The sequence below is a fragment of the Procambarus clarkii genome, chromosome 11 (assembly GCF_040958095.1).
Source record: "Procambarus clarkii isolate CNS0578487 chromosome 11, FALCON_Pclarkii_2.0, whole genome shotgun sequence".
In the NCBI taxonomy this organism is placed as follows: domain Eukaryota; kingdom Metazoa; phylum Arthropoda; class Malacostraca; order Decapoda; family Cambaridae; genus Procambarus; species Procambarus clarkii.
In genome coordinates, this window is record NC_091160.1 from 47,046,961 (window position 1) to 47,064,422 (window position 17,462).

Sequence of the window (17,462 nt, forward strand, 5' to 3'; positions counted from 1 at the left end):
ATTGTGAAGATAGATATGTGAAGATAGAATGAAATTTGTCAACAAATAAGTCAAGTCACAACTAGCAAATCTTGGGACTTTTAATTTTTTGGGGCTGATTTTTTCTCTGATTTCAAACTATTTTCTTTGTCGTTTTAGGTTGTTTTGATGACTAGGGACCATATTAGGGCTTTTCACTTATATGAAGGATACCCTAAATATATCCCCTAAATCATTATAATTATTATAATTATCCCTATATTTTGTGTTTTTTGGGGCTTATTTTTTCTTGACTTCATTTCAACACATATTGACCTACAACTTTCACACATTCGAGTACGAATGCCAAACAATATTTATTAAAACACACAATTAAATAAACAAAATAAAACTACTGTACTGTACCTTTATCCATTGTTGATAACTTCAACTTCAATTATCTCTGAAACCAGAGTTTCAACTTTGAGTGGCTTCTAAAATTCCAGTTATTAACTGATTCTCACTATTTCGACATATTGTGTGTTCTGCTGTCTGCTCTACAATCCCATAAGAATGGATTTTTCATAAACTTTATACATTGGGAGTTATAGTTTTTTTGGTCTAAATTTCCCACATATTTCAAATGTCCTATTGACGATTTTTTTTACAGTAAACTATACTAAAAACCTATATTCTAATTTAATGAAAATGAAGATCATATGCTATTCTGAGAGAATAATAACATTAAATGAACAATTAATGATAGTTCATATTTTTTATTCTGAATTGAAAATCTGAAGTTTTCAATATTTAATTTTAAAATTAATTTTGATTATCTGGTTTTTCAAGTTACGCTGTGATCATTTAGACAAAGTTGGAGCATTGGCCTAGTTGATTATGCACAAAAAATTGGAAAGTGTTTGTGCAAGTTTTAAAAATTTATCTTAAATTATTTTTGTCAAATCATATATGTATGTATTGCGCTGTCTAAGGGTTAAACTAACGAAACAAAGCTGCCGGAGAAATATAAAAAAAAAATCACTTTTGTAAACAGAGTGGTAGACGGTTGGAACAAGTTAGGTGAATAGGTGGTGGAGGCCAAAACCGTCAGTAATTTCAAAGTGTTATATGGCAAAGAATGCTGGGAAGACGGGACACCACGAGCGTAGCTCTCATCCTGTAACTACACTTAGGTAATTACCTGACACAATGTAGACGTAGACATTGTGTCTACATCTGTGTTACATCTTTTCCTCTGTGGCGAGATTGGAATCCTGTTCCTGTTAGGCTTATTGAGGTACCCCATAGGCCAACTACTGACCTTCCCCACAACAGTTACCTAATTCCTAAAGTATCAATTTACTGAGGGTGAACAGAGGCAACAAGTGTTAGGAGCCCCTAGGAAATCTAATGATGTATTAACACCTGGTCAAACCCTCGTTAGAATCTGACCAGATTGTCACTTGGGTTAACCCATGTGTTGCATTTCCACAATGGTCGCCCAAGTTAAAATAGGTGAATGCCTTAAGAATATTGTTGAAAACATTACACACAGAAATCACAATTGCGTGATGCATCAAATGAACAAATCCACAAGAGCCGTGACGAGGATTAATCGACTGAGCTACGACATGGTAAAAGGAGTTGAAACAGAAGTTCTACTGAACTTACTGGATCCTGCAGCCTCTCCGAGGCACAAACCAGCGTTTTACACAACTCCCCCCATGCACTCGAGCTATGTCAATAGGCCATTCTCCATCTTCGCCCTTACTTCATTACACACAGAAATCACAATTGCGTGATGCATCAAATGAACAAATCCACAAGGGCCGTGATGAGGATTTGAACCTGCGTCCGAGAGCATCCCAGACGCTGCCTTAATTGACTGAGCTACGATATGGTAAAAGGAGTTGAAACCGAAGATCTACTGAACTTATTGGATCCTGCAGCCTCTCCGAGGCACAAATCAGCGTTTTACACAACTCCCCCCATGCACTCGAGCTATGTCAACAGGCCGTTCTCCCTCTTCGCCCTTACTTCATTACACACAGAAATCACAATTGCGTGATGCATCAAATGAACAAATCCACAAGGGCCGTGACGAGGATTCGAACCTGCGTCCGAGAGCATTCCCGACGCTGCTTAATTGACTGAGCTACGACATGGTAGCTCAGTCGATTAAGGCAGCATCTGGGATGCTCTCGGACGCAGGTTCGAATCCATGTCACGGCCCTTGTGGATTTGTTCTGTTGTTGAAAACTTCTTGATAACTTATTAAAGCAAAAATCCAAAGTTTTTAACGTTAGGTTAGGTTAGGTTAAGTCAGGTCAGGTCAGTGTTTTATCACTGCACCATGAGGACTTTATATCTATGAGGAAATTTTGAACATCAAAATCGGCATTCGCGATTTTAACTTGGGCGGCAATTGTGGAAACACAACACATGGGTTGACCCAATTGTTACTTGGCTTAGATTTCATTATGGTTCGGAACATAACCTACCAAACCTTACCCAGCCTAATCCTTACCTAACCCAAATCAAGCAAGCCTATACAGACATACCTAAGCTAATACATCATAACGTAACAATAAATATAACTTTAACAAACAGAAAATGAGCAATGTTGAATCGTCTTGTGTCTGCTTGACCATATAGTACTTCTAGCATAGCAACCCATGGACCTTAAATCTAACATATTCACAAGGCGTAAGTAAATTACAGTATACATTTAAGAGGTTCTCCATACTCCAGATCAGTGTTTCTCAACTGGGGCTTCCCAGAACCCTAAGATTCCACAAGGAACATTGTCAATGTTCATTTATTGTATTTACAGAAATGGTTGATTTGTGATTAATGTAGATTTTGGAGGTTGACATATATATTACAAACTCATTTTTTGACAGGGGTGTTCCTTCAGACATGAAAATTATTTTAGGGGTTTACACAAGTATAAAAAGCTTGATAAACAGTGATCCAGAGACATTGCTGCGCTATCTTAGATATTGCAAGACACACCACTCACCCACCACCATATGTGCTTTAACGACCTACTCTATCTTCTTGTATATGAATAAATACATAAATAAATCAAATAATCCACTTTTCAACACCTATATAACCCTTTCACCACCGCCAGCAGGATGAGTATGATTAATTTTAATTCTACCCCTTCTGTGGGTATGGGGTGCATAATGACTTAACTCTTCAACAATGCTTGGAACTCCACTATTATATATTACATATAATACTTATAATGCCTATCTTCGTTGTCTTTACCAACCACAATAATCCAGTTGACACGCTAACATGACTGAAATTACTGCATGATCTTTGCACTGATGCTTCGATACACTTTAATTACATCTTTACCTGAATTTACCTGATGGCCACCAATACTAGTGGCCTCGACGGGGACAGGAAGCTGACGGCTTGTCAAAGCCCCCTCCCCCATCCCATTTGCCCTGAAGATCTTTTCCAGTTCCAGTATAAATCATATATCACAGATATCTATATCACATAAACTAGTCGATATATAACTTCCTTAAGGGCACATCATGTCCATATACCGTAGGACGTGAGCTCAATGTCCAAACACAGTTCACAATAATTAAATAATCTGTGATACAATTGAACACGTGATGAACTAAAACCCGTTTGAGAGTCCAGCAGTGTTGCCAGCGCCCCGGGGCCCACAGGATGAGGACGGCAACCCGCCGGCTTCCTGTCCTGTATTAGTGGCCCTCAGTTAAATTCAGGTATATGAATATACCTGAATATATATATATATATATATATATATATATATATATATATATATATATATATATATATATATATATATATATATATATATATATATATATATATATATATATATATATATATATATATATATCGTACCTAGTAGCCAGAACTCACTTCTCAGCCTACTATTCAAGGCCCGATTTGCCTAATAAGCCAAGTTTTCCAGAATTAATATATTTACTATAATTTTTTTCTTATGAAATGATAAAGCAAACCTTTTCTCTATGTATGAGGTCAATTTTTTTTTATTGGAGTTAAAATTAACGTAGATATATGACCGAACCTAACCAACCCTACCTAACCTAACCTAACCTATATTTATAGGTAAGGTTAGGTTAGGTAGCCAAAAAAAGCTAGGTTAGGTTAGGTTAGGTAGGTTAGGTAGACGAAAAAACATTAATTCATGAAAACTTGGCTTATTAGGCAAATCGGGCCTTGAATAGTAGGCTGAGAAGTGCGTTCTGGCTATTAGGTACGACATATATATATATATATATATATATATATATATATATATATATATATATATATATATATATATATATATATATATATATATATATCGTACCTAGTAGCCAGAACTCACTTCTCAGCCTACTATTCAAGGCCCGATTTGCCTAATAAGCCAAGTTTTCCAGAATTAATATATTTACTATAATTTTTTTCTTATGAAATGATAAAGCAAACCTTTTCTCTATGTATGAGGTCAATTTTTTTTTATTGGAGTTAAAATTAACGTAGATATATGACCGAACCTAACCAACCCTACCTAACCTAACCTAACCTATATTTATAGGTAAGGTTAGGTTAGGTAGCCAAAAAAAGCTAGGTTAGGTTAGGTTAGGTAGGTTAGGTAGACGAAAAAACATTAATTCATGAAAACTTGGCTTATTAGGCAAATCGGGCCTTGAATAGTAGGCTGAGAAGTGCGTTCTGGCTATTAGGTACGACATATATATATATATATATATATATATATATATATATATATATATATATATATATATATATATATATATATATATATATATATATATATATATATATATATATATATCGTACCTAGTAGCCAGAACTCACTTCTCAGCCTACTATTCAAGGCCCGATTTGCCTAATAAGCCAAGTTTTCCTGAATTAATATATTTACTATAATTTTTTTCTTATGAAATGATAAAGCAACCCTTTTCTCTATGTATGAGGTCAATTTCTTTTTATTGGAGTTAAAATTAACGTAGATATATGACCGAACCTAACCAACCCTACCTAACCTAACCTAACCTATATTTATAGGTAAGGTTAGGTTAGGTAGCCAAAACAAGCTAGGTTAGGTTAGGTTAGGTAGGTTAGGTAGACGAAAAAACATTAATTCATGAAAACTTGGCTTATTAGGCAAATCGGGCCTTGCATAGTAGGCTGACAAGTGCGTTCTGGCTATTAGGTACGACATATATATATATATATATATATATATATATATATATATATATATATATATATATATATATATATATATATATATATATATATATATATATATATGTCGTACCTAGTAGCCAGAACGCACTTCTCAGCCTACTATGCAAGGCCCGATTTGCCTAATAAGCCAATTTTTAATCAATTAATGTTTTCTCGACTACCTAACATACCTAACCTAACCTAACCTAACTTTTTTGGCTACCTAACTTAACCTAACCTATAAAGATAGGTTAGGTTAGGTTAGGTAGGGTTGGTTAGGTTCGGTCATATATCTACGTTAATTTTAACTCCAATAAAAAAAAATTGACCTCATAAATAATGAAATGGGTAGCTTTATCATTTCATAAGAAAAAAAATAGAGAAAATATAATTATTCAGGAAAACTTGGCTTATTAGGCAAATCGGGCCTTGCATAGTAGGCTGAAAAAAACGTTCTGGCTACTAGGTACCAATAGTACCAATAGTTCCAATAGTTCCAATACGTTAATTTTAGTTCCAATACAATTAAATTGACCTCATACATAATGAAATGGGTAGCTTTATCATTTCATAAGAAAAAAATTAGAGAAAATATAATAATTCATGAAAACTTGGCTTATTAGGCAAATCGGGCCTTGCATAGTAGGCTGAGAAGTTTGTTCTGGCTACTAGGTACGACATACATATATATATATATATATATATATATATATATATATATATATATATATATATATATATATAAATTCAGGTATATTCATATACCTGAATTTACCTGAGGGTCACTAATACACGGGCTATGGGGTTACATATATGTTCGGGGTTAAGACCTTTAGGTGATCTCAATTATAACCCTATAATTGCACTACTGCTTGCAGTGTGAGTATAGGGTGCACAATAAACTACCGCTCACAGGGTGAGTATGGTGTACACAATAAACTACCGCTCACAGGATGAGTATGGGGTGCACAATAAACTACCGCTCACAGGATGAGTATGGTGTGCACAATAAACTACCGCTCACAGGATGAGTATGGGGTGCACAATAAACTACCGCTCACAGGATGAGTATGGGGTGCACAATAAACTACCGCTCACAGGATGAGTATGGTGTGCACAATAAACTACCGCTCACAGGATGAGTATGGTGTGCACAATAAACTACCGCTCACAGGATGAGTATGGGGTGCACAATAATCTACCGCTCACAGGATGAGTATGGGGTGCACAATAAACTACCACTCACAGGATGAGTATGGGGTGCACAATAATCTACCGCTCACAGGATGAGTATGGGGTGCACAATAAACTACCGCTCACAGGATGAGTATGGGGTGCACAATAATCTACCGCTCACAGGATGAATATGGGGTGCACAATAATCTACCACTCACAGGATGAGTATGGGGTGCACAATAAACTACCATTCACAGGATGAGTATGGGGTGCACAATAAACTACCACTCACAGGATGAGTATGGGGTGCACAATAATACAATTATTTAATCAGGTAGAGTACATACATACAAGGTGAGATACAAAAGTTGATGAATTTATAGATAGAGCTAGTACATACAATGCCTTAAGTCACTATTACGCAAAGTGTTTCGGGCAGGAAAAACACTAAGACTAAAACTTAATACTAATTGAGATTAAAGTATAAATTGTGTTGAGAAAAAATAAGAAAAAATGGATAAAAGGAGGGGAAACATTGCACAACAAAAATACAATTTGGTCAACAAAACAGCATTGTTTAAATTAGGAGACATGGGTTGACATTTTGGGAGTGAGGTAGGGTACATGGAGTTAATTAGGTAGTACTTAGTTTTTATCTTAAACTGGTTGGGAGAGGTACAGTCTTTAACATAATTGGGAAGGTCATTCCACATTCAAGGTCCCTTGATTTGTAAAGCATTTCTTGTTTGACTAAGTCGTACTCTTGGAATATCAAATAGGTATTTGTTTCTGGTGTGGTCCTCATGGAATCTGTTACAACCTTCTAGGAAACTTTTAAGGTCCGGATTGACATTAGAGTTCAGCGTTTTATATATATAAAATACACATGGTAGGATGTGTAATGACTTAATATCTAACATATTCAAAGATTTGAGTAAGGGTACTGAGTGATGTGTGGGGCCAGAGTTAGATATTGTCCTAATAGCAGCTTTGTGTTGAGTAATTAGAGGACGTAAATGATTTTGGGTAGTAGAACCCCAAGCACAAATACCATAGTTGAGATAAGGAGAGATGAGAGAGTAATAGAGTGTCACCAGGGCAGGGCGAGGTACATAATATCTGATCTTAGAAAGAATGCCAACAGTTTTTGAAACTTTTTTTGATATATTTAGAATGTGTCCCTGGAAATTCAGCTTGTGGTCAATGAGTACGCCAAGGAATTTGCCATCAACTTTGTTACAAATTTGGGTATTGTTAATCCTGAGATTAATTTGATTTGAGGATTTATTGCCAAACAAAATATAGAAAGTCTATCTAAAGTCTAGAAAATCTACCGCTCACTGGGTGAGTATGGGGTGCACAATAAACTACCGCTCACAGGCTGAGTATGGTTACCTGGTTGATGGGGTTCTGGGAGTTCTTCTACTCCCCAAGCCCGGCCCGAGGCCAGGCTTGACTTGTGAGAGTTTGGTCCACCAGGTGCACAATAATCTACCATTCACACGATGAGTATGGGGTGCACAATAATCTACCATTCACACGATGAGTATGGGGTGCACAATAAACCACCACTCACAGGATGAGTATGGGGTGCACAATAAACCACCGCTCACAGGATGAGTATGGGGTGCACAATAAACTACCGCTCACAGGATGAGTATGGGGTGCACAATAAACAGCTCCCGCAGCTGAGAGCAGCAATATATCCCGCCCTGCTGAACCGGTTATACTGGTGCCACCTGCAAGGGACTTGCCACCACCACTATCATCATCAACAAACATTTATAACACACTCTATATATAAGTGCGCGAGATAAGGTGATAACTATAATTACAGTTTTCTCGACAGGTTTATATTAATATTTATTATTATATGTACGATGTATATAAAGATATTTATTTATATATGTTACATGATGCTCTTGAACTGTCAACAAAGTTGCTTGGCTACCCAGCTGTACATTAATTGTTGCCACCCCATTTTATATAGAGTATATCAGTATATCCCAAGAGCTAGTATATGTTCACCTATAATATCTCCATCTCACAAGACTGTTAACTTGGTTATACTTGGGATGTGATCATGCCATTTGGTCTAAACAATTTGATAACTGAGGGGAGGGAATTATCACAGAGAAAGCGCCAAGCCATTACAAACCCACAAATAATGACTATTATAGCACTTGGAAGGACTCAGGATAAGGATTTGGGATGGGATGGGGGGAAAGGAATGGTGCCCAACCACTTAGACGGTCGGGGATTGAACGCCGACCTACATGAACATAACTGAGCAATTATTTATTGATAAGAATAATTAATTATGAGTTAAAGTTATATGTATACCAATGCATTTTGATGCATTGGTGTGCATATGCTGAGACCGAGAATCCTGACATCATTGGCATCAATGAAACATGGCGAAGCATCCCAGGGGTATCATCCACCATTCAGAGAGGACAGAACAACAAGAACAGGCCGGGTAATGCTATTTGTGAAAGACGATCTGGAGGCGACCATCAATGAGGAAGTGAACACCAAGGGATCCTCAGAGTGTGTATGGTGCAGGAGACTAGCTCCAGATGGTAACACACTGACTGTGGCACTGTGGGAGTATGCTACACGGCAGACACAGCAACAGCAGAAGTTACTGATTTGTATAATGTGATCAATGCTGTACCACGAACATGAACTCTTATAACTGGCGACTTTAACCACGAGACAACAGATTGGGTAAACCTAACATCGCAAGCAGAAGATCAATTTCTTGGCCTGGTGCAGGACTCCTTTCTCACACAACATGTGGCAGAGCCCACTCGAGGAAACAGCATTAATGATCTTGTGGTAACATCAGAAGAGGACATGATCGATCAAATTCAAGTAAAGTCAAAGCTCACCCCTTTGTGTGATCACAATATTCTAAGATGGATTATAATTACAGAAATTCCAAAGGTCCAGGATGATGACTTTCTAGATTACCGTCGAGGAAACTATCAAGGAATTTAACACAAACAAGGAGCAACGGTTTCAAGCTCGACAAGCCACAATGTTGGACTGAGAACAGACGATGCCTTTTCACCCACAGGGTTGTTAACCCAAGGAACCGCCTACCCGCCAAAGCCGTAACGGCCAAAACTGTGTGGACTTTTAAAATATGCATAGAAAAGATCATCAAGGCAAATGGGGGGGGGGGACCTTCGACAAGCCGCCGGCTTCCTGTCTTTGCCGACGCCACAAGAGTTAGTGGCCCTCAGGTAAATCAGGAAGGAGAAAGGAATTGCAATACACCTCCTGGAGGGAATTAATAGATGATCAGATAAAAACTAAGTACTACCTAATTAACTCCCTGTAGCCTACCTTACCCCTATAATGTCAATAACCCATGTCTTATTTTTAAACACTGCTGTTTGTCGACCAAATTATATTTTTGCTGTTTTCCTGCCATGTTCCCCACTTTTTTATTTTTATATTTTCTCAACCCATTTTATACTTTAATCTCAATTAGTATTAAGTTTTAGTCTTAGTGTTTTTCCTGCCCGAAACTCTTTGCGTAATAGTGGCTTTAGGCATTGTATGTACTAGCTCTATCTATAAATCCATCAATATCTGTATCACCCCTTGTATGTATGTACTTTACCTGAATAAACATTTGAATTTTGAATCATGGCATCATGGGAACATTTAAAAAAAATCATTACTGAAATCTTTCAAAAAATGTGCCAAAAAGAAGAAAGAAAAGAAAGAAAAGAAAAAAAAGAAAAGGAACTAGATGGATGACACAGGTAGTAAAAAGAGCTTTGTTATATAATTATATATAATATAATAAATTTTATTTACAACACGGTACAATGGGTTTGTGAAATTACATAAGAATGGAATTTTTACATTCTAGCAAAGCCTCTAAAATGCATAGCGTTTCGGGCAGGTCCTTAATCTAACATAACAGGTAAGTTGAAAACGTACATTATAGCAAAATATTATATCAACATATAACTACAATATAAATTGACAGCGGTGATTACACTGGTGAGGATTTACGTATGCAGGTTAGCTTAGCATTTTAAAAGCACCGAATCACGTTCTGTGGTTTTAAATAACCCTTGAACTATATGCTATATATATATGTTGAACTATATAATAAACCCTTGAACTATATGTTTAACAGATCTCTAACCCTGTCCATGGAGGACAGAAGAAAATGTATATATGCTGGTTAGCATTGTAAATGTGTGGCCACGTCTGTGGTAGAAAATAATAATAATAATAAAAAAAAACTGGTGAAATATCTGAAGTACTAATATTGGGGAAGTGGGTAGTACAAGATACAGTGGGAGTTTTTAGCACAAAGTAGGAAACTATTAGGATAAAATTAGGTACTTTTTGGTTTTGCTTTAAAATAAAGCATAGGCTGGATATTTTTTTAATTCATTAGGGAGTGATTTCCATAGACTGGGTCCCTTTATTTGCCTGGTGTTTGCACAGATTTAGTTTGACTCTGGGGGTATCAAAGATATAGTATGTCTGGTGTGGTGCTCATGGGATCTATTACACCTATCAGGGTAAAGTTTCAGATCAAGATTAGCATTTAGGTACACGGTTTTGTACATGTAAATAACACATGAGAATGTGTACAGTGAGTATTTGCGTAAAGGACTTAAAACAGAGGAGCTGTGTTTACTTTAGAGCCACTAACACTAGTAGCCTCGACGAGGACAGATAACCGGCGGCTTGTCGAAGGTTCCCCATTTGCCTTGATCTTTTCCAGCTGTACTTTAAGGGATTAGCAGAGTTTTGGCATTTAGGGCTTCGGTCGGTAGGCGGTTCCATGGGTTAATAACCCTGTGGGTGAAAAAGCATCTACTGTTCTCGGTCTTACATTGTGGCTTGTTGAGCTGTAAATGTAAATCCGCCTCGTCATGCCTGGTTTGCAATGTTGTTAGCCCTGCGGCCCTCAACTGTTCCTGATACGTGAGTTGACTTAGCTCTGGAATGATTTTTGTTGCCCGGTGTTGCACTTTCTCCAGAGCAGCTATATACTTCTGAAGATAAGGTCTCCATGCTTGGGTACAGTAATCCAGGTGGGACGCACCAGATATTTATTCAGTTGAATCACTTCCATCTTTTCCTTGACGTCGAAGGTACGCTTGATTATTCCACGTGTTTGGTTTGCTTTTTTGCCTGCTGCCCCTCCCTGCTGTGCAACTTTCATTGATTGGTGGATTTTGACTCCAAGGTCCTTTTCTTCCTCAATCTGCTGTAATGTAATGTTGTTAATTTGGTAGTTGTGGCGTGGGTTGTTATGCCCCTCATGCATGGTCTTGCATTTGTCCATATTAAAATGCATTTGCCAGTCATTTGACCATTTGTGGAATTCATGTAAATCTCTTTGTCAGGTTTCGGCATCATTATCATTTCCCACTTTACCATCAATCTTTGTGCCATCTGCAAATTTGATGATGTGATTTGCAATATTCTCATCTGTGTAATTTATGTATATGACGAAAAGGGTTGGCCCCAAAATGTATCCCTGTGGTACCCCACTTACCACATTTCTCCAGACAGATTCATTCTTTCCTATTTAGCACCACTCTTTGTTTTCTTTGTTTTAACCATAGTTTTATCTATTCTAGTATTCTTTCATTTATAACACGTACTTGTAATTTCTTTGCCAGTCTTTCATGTGGTACCTTATCAAAGGATTTAACAAAATCCATGTATACTACATCAGCCGGAAGGCCTTTGTCAGTGTTGAAGGTTACCGTTTCCAAAAATGTGAGCAGGATCTATATTTTTAACGAACCCCATATTGTGTCGATTTTACAAGATTGTTCACTGAAAGATGGTGAATGATTCTCTCCATGAGTTAGCAGATGTGTAATGTCAAGCTGACTAGACGGTGGCTCTCCGCTGAGCTGTTTCTGCCTTTTTTGAAAATAGGGGAGGCATTTGCATATTTCCCATCTAGGGGGGAGGACTGTTCATTGGTCCAGAGAGTTCGTGAAAAGTAATTTCAGTGGTAGGCATAGGCTTTCTGCCAGTTCCTTAATGACTTTGCATTATATTCCATCCACATCTGGGGCTTTCAAGTCTTTTTAGTTTGTCAATGATCTTCTTGATTATGTCGCAAGTTATGATTATATTCCTAAATTCATTATCGTCACCTTGAAACATTTGTGTGGGTGATGGGATGTCATCGAGTCTTTCTAGTGTGAACACTGATGTAAAATATTTATTTAGAGTGTTTGCTGCCCTTTTGTCATCCATTGTAGTTTGGTTTGTCTCGTCCTTTAAAGGTTCTTGTGAGTCATTTGTTTTGGTTTTACTTCTTATATAGCCATAGATCGACTTTGGATCTTTCTTTATGTTTTGGGCAAGTTTTCTTTCGTAGTTCCTTTTGGCTGATCTGATTGCCTGAGTGGCTGAGTATAGTGCCTTTGTATATATCTCATAATCAATGATGTCCATTGTAGGTTTATACGTTCTCCAGAGGTTCCACTTCGTTATCAATGTTCTTCGCTATCAATGCGTGTTATCTGAAGACAGAGTTTGTTATGTTCTGATAGCAGATTTCTGCTGAGTGATGATAGCCTTGAGGTAATTTGCAGTGGTTGAACCCCATGTACATATAACGTATGGGATAAATATAATGGGGTGCGATAGGGATTAATTTATCCCGTAGATGAGAGGAGAGCAGAGTGGGGAACATAACTGATTTTAGTAAGTATACCGACCGTTTTTGAGACTTTTTGGCTATGTTGTATGTAGGTGCTGAAGTTGGGTCTCTTGTCTATGTATAGGCTAAGGAATATTCCCTCATTTTTATTGCTGATGTTATCATTGTCTGTCTGAAGTTGAATTTGATATGGTGATTTACTACCAAATAAAATGTAGTAGGTCTTTTTCTATGTTTAGTGTGAGTTTGTTGGTTGACATCCAGGAATGGACTTTTTATTTATTTATTTATTTATTTATTTATTTATTTTATTTATATATAGGAAAAGGTACATTGGGTTTATGAGAGTACACAGCATTGATGATTTTACATTCTTGTAAAGCCTCTAGCACTCATAGCGTCTCGTTTATTACCGTTTAATTCATTATTGACAATAATATTTTGTGTGGGTGGTTGGTGTCGGAAAATCCGACACCATTTAATAATAATATCATACAGACAGATAAGAGCTGTGTTGTATAAACAAGTTACCCATAGAAAACGTAACTTGTAGTGGAATTACCGTCTAAAGAAAACGGGATATCATCACCACATACTATTATAATTCACCAGCTATTCTGCTGGGAATTATTCTTAAATACATTAATCTTTGGACTTTACCATCATAAAACATCTCATATAAATTAACTTAATTATCAATATTAAAGTAGAGTAAATGTGACCCTTCTATCACTTTCTGACATGTGGACAATGTAAGCCAGGCGTCAGAGTGAGGAAGGAGGGCAGCCATTGTTTATATTGAGACCAGAGGCTCACACGGGAGCAAATTCGGCTCCTGTTAAATTTACTTGGACGTAGTGTTATGGAAACCAAAGGTGTACCATTTTTCAACACGCTGTCTACATATCAAGTTAAGTGTTCTTTCCGAAACCCATTATCTATCATTAGTGGCCATTAATGTCATTGGGTAGGGTTAGCCGGTTAGAACGCGAAATCGCCTCATACTAAAGGTAATTAAGCCAGGTCTTTATTGTTCCATGTACTGTATAGTGTTTTCTCTGATATAGCTTGTCATATATAGGATTCTGGCTTCACAGCTAGCGCACTTTTGACAGGTCAAGACGAGGATGCAAGATTTTGTGCACCAGTTACTGGGTGATATGGAAGCTACCTCAAAGAGGATAATTTGGTGTCTACACCCTAGTTATACCTGGTGGACTAACCTGCTGTACTATAAGATAAGGAACCTTTTCAATGTATGTAGTTAATACTGTAGTTTGATTGGCTGCATATATATTAATTTAATAAACCCCCCTAATGTGTAGAGGATCGATTTGTGAGATTAAGAGATTATTGCAGAAATACAGTCCACTCATTATCATACAAATTGCTATCGAAGTATATAAATTAACGTAAATATAAATTCTATATATATTCATATAAATTAAATAAATATAAATCTCACAGGTCGGTTCCCACATTATTTGGTCATCTTCGAACCGGATGACGGATTATTTGATCCTTTGAACCCACATTTGGTCATCTTAGTACCGGATGAACCAGTTAACCAGTGGATTCATTAAATATAATAGTGCAGTGTGATTTAAACAAAGCCAGTCAAAGACAGCGGCGAAGCCTCGTGGGAGCTCAGGAGCCTCCCTCAGCCCAGATCAGCTTCGTCAGCGGTTTCATGCACACCCACAGATATTTGGTGGCGTGTTATTTCGTGAAATGACAGCGCTAATATAGAAGCCAGCCAAATTAGTGACTGTGTCGCGAGATTGTTCACGGATTTCGTGGTGTTACATTTCGCGAGAGATTATCTACGAATTTTGTGGACTTTATTTCGCGAGGTCACTAATAATATTTAATACTTCTAGATAATATTAGAAGTTTCATAGAGGCTAATTAAGAGGCTATTATCAATAATTGTGTATATTACTTCTCCAAGATAGAGAATTATTTAATATAAATTGCACTAGTGATCACAGTATAATATTTACTAATTGCCAACCCACAACAGGGTAGGATATTAACCATTGACTAGTTGAACTATTATCGTTCATCCTAGTCCCATTATTACCATAGTCAGTTGTACTATATTCAACAACTTAACACCATTAATGCATGGTCCAGACCCTATTTTGGGTGTAATTTATATCAACTCGAGTTGAGTTGTGTATATAATAATTTACTTATGATCATTACACCTTTGAGTGATTAATTAGTGTCTCTACCATCCTAGGGTGATATAGAAGAGCTAACCTAAAGGTACTTCCAATGACACTGGTTTATCACTCAAATCATTAGTGTGGATGATTGTATATATATAATGTGTATTAATTTTAAGTGCTAACCTCTAGTAGAGGTAGGATTATTGCCTAGTGAGTGCATTTTACCCTAGGCTACCATCAGTGCTTGTTCAGTATTATGAGCAGCCCAAGTACAAGTCCCACAAGGCTTCACCAACGAGCCAGTATGGATAATGCAGGGAGAATGAAAAGAACCCTTGCAGGTCTTAAAGGCCACTTAACAAGACAGATCAAGAAATGTGAAGATTTGTCACAACAATCTCAAGTTGATTATGCTGACCTGGAAAGTTATTATCAAGCAGCTGCAGGTAAATTTGAGCAAATCAAATGCCAAATAGCAACATATGTGGCTGAACTTGCCAACACTAATTTATCAGAAACAGAAATAGACGACATTATGGTTGATCTTGCGAATTATGAAGATCACACTCAGGCGACGTTACAGCCTTATGTCAAATTAATTGCCCAAAACAAGGCAACAGCAACAGCAACAACAACAACAGTTGCATCTAATACGAGTCAAGCAGAAGCTCGACTCCCTCCAATTAATTTACCCACTTTCTCAGGAAAAGATGAGGAAGATTGGGACGAATTTTGGAACAAATTCGTTGACCTTGTAGACTCAAAACAATCTTTACCAAAGAGTAGTAAATTCTCTTATTTGCAAGGCCAATTATCAGGTGAGGCTAAAACAGTAGTATCCCATCTGAGATTAACTAATGACGGCTATGATCTGGCAGTAAAACTCCTCAAGGATAATTATGCTGATGCAGAAGTAAGAACATCACATTTAGTTCATGAGCTGTTGCATTTACCCCCTCCGGAGGCTTCAGCTGATTCACTCCAAGTCTTCAAGCTGGAGATAGAATCATTGATCAATGCCCTCAGCCTGACAGCAGATACAAACGGGGCTGAGTGGGTCTTGAAAATAATTGTCCAGGAAAAAATACCTAGGGACATATTGAGACAAATGAGTGCTCATTACAATAAAAGCATCTTATCCATGAATGAAATATCTGAAGGTTTAAAGTCAGTAGTTCATCAATTACGAACACATGACAAATTAAAACCACCAAGTAAACCCTCAGAAACCAATAATAGTAAACCACAGAGTACCAAAGGTACTCCAAATCAATCTAGACAATATAATTCAACACCAAAGTGGAACAGTAGCAGTGTGGGCGTATATGCAGTGGGACCCTCCAAGCCTATAGTTACTGTGTCACCCAAGAACGTGACACCAAAGGGTACTGGAAGCTATGGAACATGTTTGTTCTGCAATGAGAAACATTCAATGTACCACTGCTCTAATTATCCTGATAGTGACGCCCGTGTTGAGCGACTCAAAGATTTGCAACATTGCACGAGGTGCCTCAGGAAACATAACATCAACGACTGTGATACCCAATTACACACCTGTAATAGGTGTAACAAAGGTCGACACCATGCAGCATTGTGCAGAGACACCAAAACAACGTCTCCAAACCCCAAGGTGGAAGATAGCATTCCCACCACAGTACAGTACTGCAAGGTGCAACTAACAGTGTCCAATCGGCAAAGTCTAAAGGTAATACGACTTTGCCTACTGCCCAAATTACCATCCTGAATAAGAGGGCCAAGGTCCATACCCGTGGGTTGTTTGACCAAGGATCCCAGAGAACATATATCACTAAAAAGCTGGCAGATGAACTACAATTAAGGCCTGTAGCCCAGACGTCATTCAACATCTCAGGGTTTGTAACAGATGCAGGACCTCAAGTCTACCAGGTGGTACAACCATCAGTACGCTTAGGCAGGTACGTCTGTCGAGTACAAGCCATTGTGGTGGACAAAATACCAGTAGACCTACAAGTTCAAGGTCTGAGAGCAACAGCCAAATTCCTGAGAAATAGAGGAATAAAATTGGCAGATAATATTAAGTCTGATCACCTCACCGACTTCGGTCTCCTTGTAGGGACAGACTATTGTCATCGATTCATCGGTAGCCCTACTAAATATCAGGGTATAACCATGTTAAACTCTGCAGGAGGTAAATTACTCTCAGGCCCAGTATCAAGCCTGAGGAGACCTATGCCTGCAGATAAACA

General features: G+C 37.6%; 1 protein-coding gene across 13 annotated transcripts in view; it reads right to left on the bottom strand.

Moving 5' to 3' along the window:
- The window catches only part of LOC123758423 (uncharacterized), a 188,117-nt gene that overhangs the window by 41,046 nt on the left and 129,609 nt on the right, over positions 1 to 17,462 (bottom strand). For 2 of the 13 annotated variants that reach the window (XM_045742825.2, XM_045742823.2), the window contains exon 1: positions 3,338 to 3,602. The exons of 5 other annotated variants lie outside the window; for them this stretch is intronic. The gene's annotated coding sequence lies outside the window, so the exon portion shown is untranslated. Of the gene's footprint in view, positions 1 to 3,327; positions 3,680 to 17,462 lie in introns of those variants that run through there. 6 more of the 13 variants (XM_069322814.1, XM_045742820.2, XM_069322815.1 and 3 more) reach the window with 5 other exon arrangements.